This window comes from Macrobrachium rosenbergii, chromosome 17, assembly GCF_040412425.1.
Source record: "Macrobrachium rosenbergii isolate ZJJX-2024 chromosome 17, ASM4041242v1, whole genome shotgun sequence".
NCBI lineage: Eukaryota > Metazoa > Arthropoda > Malacostraca > Decapoda > Palaemonidae > Macrobrachium > Macrobrachium rosenbergii.
Window position 1 is genome coordinate 12,258,770 of NC_089757.1, and position 12,500 is coordinate 12,271,269.

General features: G+C 34.9%; 1 long non-coding RNA gene across 1 annotated transcript in view; it reads left to right on the forward strand.

Moving 5' to 3' along the window:
• LOC136847738 (uncharacterized) overlaps positions 1–12,500 on the forward strand; it is a 121,952-nt gene that overhangs the window by 46,097 nt on the left and 63,355 nt on the right. The window contains exon 2 of the long non-coding RNA XR_010855819.1: positions 12,118–12,194. This is a non-coding gene — a long non-coding RNA (uncharacterized lncRNA). The remainder of the gene's footprint in view (positions 1–12,117; positions 12,195–12,500) is intronic.

Here is a 12,500-nt window from a genome sequence, read left to right on the forward strand (position 1 = left end):
AAAAAGTGTTAATTCTCTCTCTCTCTCTCTCTCTCTCTCTCTCTCTCTCTCTCTCTCTCTCTCTCTCTCTTTCAAACTAATTTAGCTGTCATGCAAATATAAAAAAAAAACGATGGAGTTAATTTCGAAACTGAAAAATTCGACGCCGAAAAGAATCCTTCAAAATAATGCCAAAAATTCCAGCTTAAACTAATTGGGTGTCAGGCAAAGTTAATGTTTCGAAATATTTCACTTGTCCGAATGCTTGTTTTCCCGTCGTGTTCGAACCCATGATGGCCACTGCTCATGATGGCGCGCGACTTCATTATCCATGTATTAAAACGCAAAATAGATGCCATGAAGCGCATTTTGCGGAGAGATAAGTAGGGCATAATGTTATCTGTTGGAAAGATACACAACAAGAAATCAATGTTATTATTCAGCCGTTGGCTTATTTTTAGGGATATACTTTTATAAATATATATATATATATATATATATATATATATATATATATATATATATATATATATATATATATATATATATATATATATATATATATATATATATATATATATATATATATATACAGTATATATATATATATATGTGTGTGTTTATGTATATGTATGTATGTAAGTCTCTATGTATGTATCAGTTCACCAGCACGTCTGGACCACAGTTGTCCCATTTTCAAGACTAAAAGGACAAAAATATATACATACATTAAAAAGATTCAGACAGTAATGAATTTGAAAATAAGAAAACTGTGGTCAAGGAACGTTGGTGGATTGAAAACAGAGTACATCTAATTACAAGATAATGTCTACCCTCCCACCACTGATTATATTATATATATATATATATATATATATATATATATATATATATATATATATATATATATATATATATATATATATATATATGTGTGTGTGTGTGTGTGTGTGTGTGGTGTGTTTGTGTACTGTACATGTATGCGTGTGTGTCCTGACATTAATTTTAAGATTTTAAACGTATTAGTATACAACATACGTTACCAGGATTTTCATGTTCTCAGCCATTTTACTAGAAAATCTTATTGGCTGTAAATTAACCAGAAAAAAAAGCATGTAAACGATTACCAAAATTGCAGCGTTTATTAATAATTTTACAACCTTTATAAATTTGAAGTTGTTTTCACATCAGCAGACTTCCCGTAGGACTTTTAACAAACAAAATAGTTCATATCGTTCTGATTGGCGGAAAGCTCATGTTTTGTTAACTTTCTTGCGCTGTAGTGTTGAATGAAAGGTTATGTGTTATTAAGTGTCCAAATCTTGAGATGAACAAGATAAAATAAAAATTTTAGTGCCTGAAAGGTTGTTAAGAAACTGGGATAAACTGGACAAAAGTTATCCTTCGACTGAAACTGTACAGCTTCATATTCTCAAAAAGCATGAAAATATTAGATCAAAAAAGCCTTTAAGGATCTTTTATCAATGTGTTGTTCGATCAGAATTTCAAGTGGTCATAATTTTGCAACGCCTCTTTTATGACCACGGGGCTAATCAGATACTGACATGTTTTCATTGGGCCATTCGGAGAAGGTCGGCTCTGAGCCAAAGGCCAGTCAAGTGGATTTTGACAGTGACCGAGATGAAGATCTGGCACGTAACTGAGATCAGCAAATTTCAATAACGTTGGATGTATCTTCATCGAAGCTGCTGTCATTAGATTTATGAGGTACCGTCAGTAAAACCTGTCAGGTAATGCTGCAAACATTAACAGATAATTATTTTGTTTGTAGTTCTTACGTTCAGAAAGTATCTAAAACTGGTCGAGGTATATTTTAGATACATTCTGAATGTAGGAACCATAAACTAAATAGTTATTTGTGTGTTAATGTTTGCAGCAATATTTGATGGGATGATGACAGCAGCATCAGTCAACATTTATCTAATCTTGGCTTATCTCAAGAGCAGTGAGGTTCCAGGTCTTTATCTGGGTCACGATCAAAATCCATATGACTGGCCCTGGCTTGCGGCCGACTGTCTTCGAATGGCGTCTTGAAAGGAGTTCAATAAGTATTTTATTAGTCCTGTTGTTATAAACAAGCGATGCAAAATTATGACCACTGACAATTTTGACCAAAACAACACTTTTCATCCAATACCTGTATAAGGCTTTATTTTTTCTGGCATTTTTATACTTTGTGAGGAATATAAAACTCCCTAAAGTGTTCCAGTCGAAGGATAATTTCCATCCAGTTTGTCCAGTTTTTTTCTGATCGACGTCCGGTGCACAAAAATTTTAACTTTCTTCTGATAAATTTTAGATACATTACATTTGCTCTCTCTCTCTCTCTCTCTCTCTCTCTCTCTCTCTCTCTCTCTCTCTCTCTCTCTCTCCAGTGACACATTCTGATGCAGGCTGCTCTTGGGCCATTCATTTAGTCACGAATAATCACGCTCTGTGAATAACTTATTACATCAGATGACAGCACGCAGATCAACTGGTTATATCCTTTCAGTCACGAATCCGTGCTAAATAGAAATTATCTTTTAACAAATAAACGAGACATCACATTTCTGTATTGACTGATATTTTTTCAAACGTTCCGGCAACAGGGGAAAATCCTCATCCCCTGGCCCCTGCAACGATAATCCGCGGGATTACGCGCTTCATAATAGAGGGATCGTCGGCCGTTGCTCGGGTATTAGATTTGTCAGGAAGTGGGTCATATTCGTATTTCTTTTCATTTATTTTCCGGTGATAGTTTGCTTACTTTATCCTAATGGCCAAGTGGTTTTTTGAAGGTAACGAATTTAAATAGGTATCATAATTATGCTTGCGTGTGCGTGTATCTTTGTTTTGTAACAGTAAGATTTGTGCATGCATGTTCTTCTCTCTCTCTCTCTCTCTCTCTCTCTCTCTCTCTCTCTCTGTAAGATGTGTGCATGTATGTTCTTCTCTCTGTCTCTCTGTCTGTCTCTCTCTCTCTCTCTCTCTCTCTCTCTCTCTCTCTCTCTCTCTGTAAGATGTGTGCATGCATGTTCTTCTCTCTCTCTCTCTCTCTCTCTCTCTCTCTCTCTCTCTCTCTCTCTCTCTAAGATGTGTGCATGTATGTTCTCTCTTCTCTCTCTCTCTCTCTCTCTCTGTAAGATGTGTGCATGTATGTTCTTTTCTCTCTCTCTCTCTCTCTCTCTCTCTCTCTCTCTCTCTCTCTCTCTCTCTCTCTCTCTCTCTGTAAGATGTGTGCATGTATGTTCTTTCTCTCTCTCTCTCTCTCTCTCTCTCTCTCTGTAAGATGTGTGCATGTTCTTTTCTCTCTCTCTCTCTCTCTCTCTCTCTCTCTCTCTCTCTCTCTCTCTCTCTCTCTCTCTCTCTCTCTCTGTAAGATGTGTGCATGTATGTTCTTTTCTCTCTCTCTCTCTCTCTCTCCTGTAAGATGTGTGCATGTATGTTCTTTTCCCTCTCTCTCTCTCTCTCCCTGTAAGATGTGTGCATGTATCTCTCTCTCTCTCTCTCTCTCTCTCTCTCTCTCTCTCTCTCTCTCTCTCTCTCTCTCCATCTTTGCTACAAGTATCGGTAGTAACTGATCATTATGCTTCCTTTAAACAAGAAAGAGAGCGGGAAGACAATACTAGTTTTACTACACGTGAGCATGACGAATTACTTTTATTAACTTCCCAACATACAGTCTTCTTGACCAAGAAATTATATTTATAAATTCACACAAAAAATGGAAACTAGAAAACAAAATGTATAACAAAATTCTAACTCGAATTACTCAACAGACCCTTATAACATGCCACGACTGCTAGATGATTATATATCATAATTTCCGTAATATTTTAGGAAGGGATGAAGGTCTATCACTTCACTATCAAAAGAAGTCAGCGTGTTTGCAAACCAACCCCTAACAGAATATGCAGGCACATGGAAAAGCCTCATAAGAAGTCAGCCTACTCGGATCATGTTTGGAGATTCAGTATGTTTACAAACATGTCTGGAGACACGCAGCCATCCATTTAAATCAAGTGAGATATTAAAACATTACCTTTATCTATTGTCCAATTAGTTCAAGCTAAATTTTTCAGCTACTCCCAAAATCTCTTTAGGAAGCACCATTTTTCGTTTACGAAATTACCTTCGCGTTTTTATGCATTCTCATGGCTGTCAGTGGCTTAAACTGCAGAGCAGGCTATTACTCAAACAGAGATTGGGTTCTTATTTTTAGAAGAGAGAGAGAGAGAGAGAGAGAGAGAGAGAGAGAGAGAGAGAGAGAGAGAGAGAGAGAGAGAGTATTAGGAAAGTCATGTTCTCATATTGGTACGGGTATTTCGTCCGCCAGTAATAAAATATGTACAATTGAACAGAATTAACTCTTTGCTAATTGGCACCTAATAAGTATTTATAAATCGATAATAATTATACCTGCAAAAACATAAACAGTCTTTTTCTCTACCATCATTATTCACTAAAACGCTAGGTAATACCACTCGAATACTCATCGCAGTTCGTCGAGAGGAACCTCATGTCTGTAATTTCTGTAAGTCTATAGATTTTACTAATCACTGGTTTAATGGTTAGCAAGAAAGAATGATGTTCGTAGACATATTTTGCCCTTCTTCATTCACATTCACTCGATGCTACCTCACTCGTCGTCTGTCTAAATTACTCTTTAATTATACGGAACATTTTGACGTCTTAATCCCATGTTCCGAGCTGAGCGTCACAAGCAAAGTCACGAGATCGATTCCGGGTGAGGAAAAGCAGCTAAAGTCCGTTTCCTGAAACCGTTTTGAAGTGCTTAGGGCTAGGAACACCCTAAAAGATTTTATGCAAACTAAATGTTAACACTTTTTGCAGACATCTATATAATAGAGGAGAAGACGTATAGTAGCCACCCATTGCTGCCACATGTCCCTAATATATATATATATATATATATATATATATATATATATATATATATATATATATATATATATATATATATATATGTATATATAAATATATATATTTATATATATATATATATATATATATATATATATATATATATATATATGTATATAAATATATATATATATATATATATATATATATATATATATATATATATATATTATTTATTTTCACACACACACACACTCGCTCAGTAACCCCAGAGGCAATACGAAGTCTGAGACGTGCCGGGCGGGAGCGTGGTGCTGATACAGCATATCTTAAAACTTTGACGGGAGACCGGGTGGGAAGTTTAAAGTTTGACCATGTATCATAATCTAAAACCTCGGTGCAGTGAAGATCATATATAAATCTGTTTTTTTTATGATGAATGGGGAGGAAATGGAGTTGGGAATTATGAGAAACTCATAAGTATTTTGGGGGGTTTTGATTTCGTCGTGAAGGGATGGATAAAAATGGAGGAGTTTTAAGTGAACAGAATATTCCACATCTGTGATGTTTTTCTTGCATATCCTCTCACTGATTCCATTTACTATCTTCAATTGTGAATTCAGCTTAACAAATGGAAAAGAGTTTTGCTTTAGTCGTAAAAAAAAATCACTGCCAGGTTGCAAGTGGGATATAATTATATATATATATATATATGTATACATACATACATACATACATACATACATATATATATATATATATATATATATATATATATATATATATATATATATATATATGTTTGTGTGTGTGTGTATGTATGTGTGTGTATGAAATTAAGTTCCATAGAATACCACGAAACATCATATATTTCAACTGACAGTACGTCAGTCCTGGTCAGTGTAGAATGTGGAGAGTGGGTAAGAGACAAGAGTTTTTGTATGGAATATTCAAGTATAGAATAACGACTTCGATAGGATAAGAAATGACTGTGGTCCTTTAATGAAAGCGATCAATCTTTCGTTGTCTTAGTTCATGGGAGCTTCCACTCGGGTCGAATCTGGGGGTCGAGTCCGTCGGAGCACTTGCTTGAGGGTCGGTCTTAATATTAACTCGTCCGTGAAACCAGATTTCCACTGCCCTCCTGATAGGTTCATATCCTCAGTTTGACTGATGATGGCGGATTCCAGAATCTCTCTTTTGTATTGGGCAGATATACACTTTTGAAAAATAGCTTAGCCTCAGGCCAATTCGTGCTCTGACCAATATCCCGAGCTCTCTGTACCATATCTTGCTGATCGTTACTGCTCAATCAATCTTTGTGAGATGGATCTGCCATTCTCCTCGACATAAGTTTCATTGCTGTTATTGTTTGGTACGAATATTTTATGAACACAGGCATCACCTTGGTGATTTTTATTTAAGTGTACATTAATAACTAAGCTACTGATGGTTCTAGGAATATGAAAATTTAAATGATTGTCGGTTTTAAGTTGTTAGTTCCTTTTTTTTCTTGTCTACCGCATCCAATTTCTTCTCTTTCACTCTCTTTCTACCGGCCATGTTTCTGCTCCATATATCAAACCTGGTCTCACTCTTCCTTTAACCTTCATATTGATTCTGCGGTCCCACAAGACACCTGATATCTTTCTGCAATTTTTCCATCCACCCTGCGCTCTATGTGTTATTTCTGCATCCAGATTTCCATCATCAGCCACTGTTGAACCAAGGTACTTAAATTTTTCTACTCGGTTCAACTTTGTCCCTTCCATACTAATCTCGGAGTCTCGATATTCATAAAAAAGTTAAGCATTCAGTCTTCTTCCTACTGATCTTTAAACCTCCGTCTTCCAGTACCTTCCTCCATTGCTCTAGTTTTGACTCCACTACCCCTCTGTTGGTGCTGCATAACACAATGTCATCAGCAAACAACATGCACCAGGGAGGAATGATCTCTTATTCCTTGAGATAGCACATCCATTATCAGGTCATAAAGATATGGACTTAAAGCAGATCCCGGGTGTAAACCAACTCTTACTGATATGCTTTCAGTTAAGCCAACACTGCTTCTAACCTGTGTTTTTGCTCCTTCATACATATCTTGGACCAACCTCACATACTTCTCCGGTGTTCCCTTTACTGGCATGCACCTCCAAACCTCTTGGCTTGGTACTCTATCATATGCCTTTTCCAGATCTATTAATACTCTGTGCAGTCCTTTGTGCTTTTCCCAGTGTTTTTCCATCATCTGTCGGAGTGCAAACACTGCATGTCTTTCCTCTTCCTGGCATGAAACCAAACTGTTCTTCATCTACAGATGTTTCTTCTCTAATTCTTTGATCCATTATTCTTTTCCAGATTTTCTTGGTGTGAGACATTAACTACATTCCTCTGTAGTTTGCACAATCCTGGATGTCACCTTCCCTTTATAGACAGGCACAATAAACTTTCTCTCCATTCTTTTGGCATCTTTTCCTGACTGTATATTTTCTTTGCTAGGTCCCACAGCATGTCTATTCCTTCTTCTCCCAGGCTCTTCCACACCTCTGCAAGAATTCCATCTGGTCCTATTGCTTTACCATTTTTCATCTTCTTTAGTGCCTTCTTTGCTTCCTTCCTGCTGATAGTATTTGTCATTCATACCAAGGTTCTGGAATCCATCTTCAAAGAATTTTCTAGGGTTTTCTGCATTTAACAGGTGTTCATAATATTCTTTCCATCTCTTCTTTATCTTATCCTCGTTGCATAAAAGCACTCCATTCCCATCCTTAACCTGTTTTATATGTGAGTAGTCTTTGGTGTTCTTGTCCTTCGACTTTGCAATTCTGTGAATTTTTCTCTCCCCCTCAGGTGTTTCCAGCTCTTCGTACGTGTCATCTAATGCTCTTTCCTTTTCTTGTGCAACTGCCTTCTGTACTTGTTTCTTATGTCATTGGTACCTCTCCTTATCTTCTTGTTGTCCATACTTTTCCCAGATCTTTTTTGCATCTCCTTTGGCTTTCACCACCTCTTTCACTTCATCATTCCACCTCCAGGTTTCCTTATCGTCAGGAGGTTTCTTTCCAGATGTCTTTCCCAGCACCTCTCCACCCACTAACTCCATCACCACACTGTTGTGATTCCACCATTCTTGCACTCCCTCTTGAAATCTAAGTTCCGTCAATACTCTCTCCTTAAATTCCTACCTCGCTTCCTCCTCCTGTGTCAGCTTCCACCACTTGATTGTTGAAGGGACACGTGCAGGCCTACCTTTTACTGTGTTCTTTATTTCCAAGTCCATTACCAACACCCTGTGCTGTGCTGACACACTCTCCATTTAAAATTTTACATGTTCTCACCCCTCTCAGATGTGATCTGCGCATGAGGAAGTCAATTTGACTTTCTCTTGCTCCACTGTTGTATGTGATGTGCCGATTTTCTTTCTTTTCAAACCAGGTGTTGACAATAGCCAAATCAAATGACATTGCGCAGTCCACAAGTCTCTCTCTCTATATGTAATATATATATATATATATATATATATATATATATATATATATATATATATATATATATATTATATACTGTATATATGTATGTATGTGTATACATATATATTATACATCTTTATATATGTGTATATATAAACAGTATATATTATATACGCACACACATATATTTATATATATATATATATATATATATATATATATATATATATATATGTGTGTGTGTGTGTGTGTGTGTGTGTGTGTGTGTGTGTGTGTGTGTACAGTGACGCATTAACTGAACGGACTTCTGTAATTATTAGCATCATTATTGTGATAATTTTTTTGCTGTGCTACTATTTTAGATATGACATACTGAAATAATTTTCCTAAATTAAATGTCAAGTTTAAAGTTCAGGTTGTATTAGGTTAGAAAATCTGTGGAATTGTTGTCAGCTGTAAGATATATAGAAAATATTTGAGTGCAGGCTATAAAGTAAGGTCTTTGATACTTGATAGTCGTTGTTACTTGTAGGAAAGTCAGACCACCAGAGCGTCTGATAAGTTGAGGTGCTACTGCATAAATATCTATAGCTATCTCTGTATGTATGGACATCAACATGTACTCGTATTGCGTGTATGTATATACATATATATATATATATATATATATATAATTTATATATATATATATATATATATATATATATATATATATATATATATATATATATTCCGAATGTCAGCAACTTTTTGGGGATGACACTGCCCACCCAACGCTCACCTTCACCTTGTCTGCTATCCATCACCATTGACTACACGCCGGGTACATCAAAGCTTAGTTCAGAAGAAGCACATTGGATGCTTTTACCCTCCGGGATCGATCATGGCAATTTCTTTGTTCAGGCGAGACTTGGCAATTACCTGTGATTCAAAAAAATCTCCAATACAGGTGTCCCTGTGATTGAACATTGTCTTTCATTGGTGATGTCGTTATTATGAGTGACTTCTTAAATAGATGTTCTTGTCATTGAATGTTTTATTATGTTGATGGTCTGGTGTTCTGGTTATTGAATAATTAGTTGTACAATTATTTCGGTGATTGAACACTCTCTTATGTAGGATTTCCTGTGACTGAGTAATCTTGTATAAAAGTGTTCTTATAATTAAATAATTCCTGAAAAAGGTGGTATGTGACTGAATAATTTCTTATACAGGTGTATTGTGACTGAATAATCTATTATAGGTGTTCATTTGAGTGAAAAATATTATACAGGTGTACTTGTGTTCTTTTATAAACTTGGCAATGCCCTGTACTGCCGTTAATTCAGGATTTCCTTTTTTTAAATTTATTCCTTTATAAAAAAAAAATGGTCACCAGTTACATAAAATTTAAGAAAAGCAACATGCATGCACATCGACATGAAAAAAGAAAAAAACAAAACGCCATTTGGACGAGCGAACTCTGGTGGAACATTAACTATGCCTGACATTCAATTAAATTAAGCAAAACATTTTCATTTTGAAAGATTCCTCGCGTGTCGGAAATTTCATTTTCGAAATTAACTCCGCTGGTCTAATGTATTTTGATAGCGAAGTGTCTGTTGTTTTGCGATGGACGACTTTTATTTGTTTAATTATGGTAGACATTTTGCAACTCAGAGCTTTTCTTGGTAATTATGTTACGAACAGACAGACAGACAGACAAAAACTGCATGATTATGAAGATGAGGCTCGATTCCAAACAACCGTAGTTATTGGCATGGCTGAAAACGCTGTACTAAAATGAAAAAATCAGTTTGAACTAAGATGACGTCAAATTTTATTTTTTTTTATTGAATTTAGGTTAATTAGTTGAGCTATTTATTTTTCCTTTAATGTTATATTATCGATAAAAATCTCGACATGAATTATATGAATATTACAAAGAAAATAATGATAATATACTAATTAAAATGAAAAACACCAGGTAAAAAAGATCTTTTGAAGTTAAATAAAACAAAAAGTAATTATAAGCAAGTGACGGGATTACAAAATATTATGAAATAAAAGACAAAACATAAGCTTAACAAAAATGAAACTCCCATCAAAAGCAACAAAATAAAATAGAAAGGAAAAATAAATTTTTGAAATAATATCGCAGCAGTGTCGTCAGTAAAGTAGGCCAACGTTTTCAATGTATTATATAATATATATATATATATATATATATATATATATATATATATATATATATATATATATATATATATATATATATATATATATATATATATATATATATATATATATATATATACATACACAAACACACACATATACACACACACACACACACACACACATATATATATATATATATATATATATATATATATATATATATATATATATATATATATATATAAATGCAACAGTTAGCGGCTTTCCCTAACACTGGGTGGCTCATGATAAAAGCTGAGATAGCTATTGACTCATTGAGAAAACAACTTTTTTTTTCAGGTAACTTCTCTAACATTAACCTTTTCATACACTCACGGCGGCTCATCACGAACGTGTCAAACCTCCCTATACTTACTGGCCTATTCATCTCTATCTTGCACATACTCTCTCTTCCAAGATGTTAAGGCCTTTCTTTTGTAACTCCTCTTCCGCACCATCTTTCCGCCATTCGTAGCTCTTTTTGCCAGTCTATCATCATCCATTCTTTCCACATGAACGGATCATCTCAATACGACTTGATTCAGCCAATGCTATTTTACCAATTCCAAGTATTTTCAATTTTTTCGCCCCTATAATAAGTTGTGTACGCGGTTTATCTTAACAGATTACACTTTTTTTTCTTATACACTTATACTTCACTTCTGTAGAGGATAATTGGCTGAGTAATCTCTTCATATATTGTAATCACGGTTTCCATGGCTGCTCAAAGTTTCTTCCCAATTTTTAGCACACATACTGCTACATTCCTTGCTTCACCTATTATACAACTCACATTTCTCAGCTCATACTTTTGCGAATTAATACATGCATCCGTGCACTCAAACACTATAATATATATATATATATATATATATATATATATATATATATATATATATATATATATATATATATATATATATATATATATATATATATATATATATATATATATATATATATATATATATATATATATATATGTGTGTGTGTGTGTGTGTGTGTGTGTGTGTGTGTGTGTGTGTGTTTGATTGTACGGATGTAGGTATTAATTCGCAAAAGTATGAGCTGAGAGAAGTGAGTTGCAGAATAGGTGAAGCAAGGAATGTATCAGTATGTGTGCTAAAAATTGGGAAGAAGCTTTGAGCAGCCATGGAAGCCGTGATTACAATGTATGAAGAGATTACTCAGCCAATTACACACACAAAACACACATACATACATACATACATACATACATACACACATGCAGATATACATACATACATACATACATACATACAGATATACATACATACACACACACACACACACACACATATATATATATATATATATATATATATATATATATATATATATATATGTACGTGTGTCTGTTTTGTGTGTGGAATAACGCACGCACATATGTACATTAAAATACACACTGAAAAAGTCCTGAAAGAAGTGTGAAGGTCGGGGAAGACTTTCAAAGGTAAAGTTTTACTTGGATGAAGGGTTTAGTATCAGTTTAAAACTTTATTTAATTTGACATTCAAACATTACATGGAATTTGTGGTTGAATATTCCTTTGTAATTACAGATCGGAAGTAGTAATGGTGACGTGATTACGTAAAATAAGTCTCCTTTCGTTACATCCGCCAACGATATTGGACGGAGGTAAGTATTTCCTAATGACTTTTTGTTTGTTTCCACGTCTGTCTCTCTCTCCGCAAGATGTATCAAAATGTTAGTGAATCTCACTTCTTGATGATCCAGTAGACGTCACCTTAGAAAAACGAGTTTCGTGACGCTCGTAGGGGGTTAGTGTTGTCAGTGCGCCTGTTGTTGGTCTAAGGGAAAGAACTGAAGAGTGTTTGCAGCTTCCCTTTGCCCGCATTCAAGGTCTGGCCGTAGTTGTACCACTTTTTAGCCTTCTGCTTTACCTCCATTCCCTCTTCCTTTTTTCAGTTTTGCTGTCCAGCC